At 47.1% G+C, this 709-nt stretch overlaps 1 non-coding gene across 1 annotated transcript; it reads left to right on the plus strand.

Moving 5' to 3' along the window:
- Nucleotides 1–278: 278 nt before the first annotated feature.
- LOC119938840 lies at nt 279–416 on the plus strand. The gene has a single exon (XR_005454539.1). It is a non-coding gene; the product is annotated as a small nucleolar RNA SNORA7 (small nucleolar RNA).
- The last annotated feature ends 293 nt before the right edge of the window (nt 417–709 follow it).

Genomic DNA, 709 nt, shown 5'->3' on the forward strand with positions numbered 1-709 from the left:
CTCCAAGCGGACAGGGATTCTTGTCTACTAACTCTAGCATACTCTCCCAAGATCTTTCAGGGTAGGGACAGTGTCTGCCACCTCTATTGTAACGAAGTCTCCCAAGTGTGCTTTGCACATAATAGATATAAACTCTTTGAGGACAGGGAGGTGTCTATGAATCTACCAACTTTATTGTAATGTGCTTAGTTTGGTGCTTAGTACAGTGCTTAGTATCATGTTCCGTAAGCTCCTTGACGTAGGGATCCTGTCTTCTAACTCTAGTGTAGTCTCCCAAGCACCTCTCAGGGTCACACCTGGAGAATTTCCAGTACTCTACCAGCCTCGCCTACGGGAGGGAGAGTCAAGCAGCGGCATATCCATTCCAGTCCTAGCCTGGGCAGTGGCTAGCGAGTGGAAGGCAATCTGCTACAAGTCAAAACTCACCTGTGCTAGGCAGCAGCAGCAGCATGGTAGAGAGTCGAGGGCGGAGACTCAGATTTACTGCAAGGAAGGAGGCAGTGATATACCGCTTCTGTATTTTTACCAAAAAAACTCTATGGTTATACTACCAGAACAATTGCAGATGGAGGTGGGACGTTCATTCATTCATTCATTCAATCGTATTTATTGAGCGCTTACTGTGTGCAGAGCACTGTACTAAGCACTTGGGAAGTACAAGTTGGCAACATATAGAGACGATCCCTACCCAACAGCGGGCTCACAGTCT

Source organism: Tachyglossus aculeatus, chromosome 16 (genome assembly GCF_015852505.1).
Source record: "Tachyglossus aculeatus isolate mTacAcu1 chromosome 16, mTacAcu1.pri, whole genome shotgun sequence".
Lineage (NCBI taxonomy): Eukaryota > Metazoa > Chordata > Mammalia > Monotremata > Tachyglossidae > Tachyglossus > Tachyglossus aculeatus.